Genomic DNA, 314 nt, shown 5'->3' with positions numbered 1-314 from the left:
ACATTTACATATGCGTGTATAAGCCTGCTTTCCTTCCCTCCCACGCACCCACCCTCCCTCCCTCCCTCCCTCCCTCCCTTCCCTCCCTTCCCTGCCTCCCTCCCTCCCTTCCCTCCCTTCCCTGCCTCCCTCCCTCCCTTCCCTGCCTCCCTCCCTCCCTCCCTCCCTCCTTGCCTTCCTTGCCTCCCTCCCTCCCTCCCTCCTTGCCTTCCTTGCCTTCCTTGCCTTCCTTGCCTTCCTTGCCTTCCTTGCCTTCCTTGCCTTCCTTGCCTGCCTGCCTGCCTGCCTGCCTGCCTGCCTGCCTGCCTGCCTTC

This window comes from Macaca nemestrina, chromosome 15 (assembly GCF_043159975.1).
Source record: "Macaca nemestrina isolate mMacNem1 chromosome 15, mMacNem.hap1, whole genome shotgun sequence".
Lineage (NCBI taxonomy): Eukaryota > Metazoa > Chordata > Mammalia > Primates > Cercopithecidae > Macaca > Macaca nemestrina.
The sequence above is the reverse complement of the archived record's forward strand: the minus strand, read 5'-3'. Positions refer to the sequence as shown.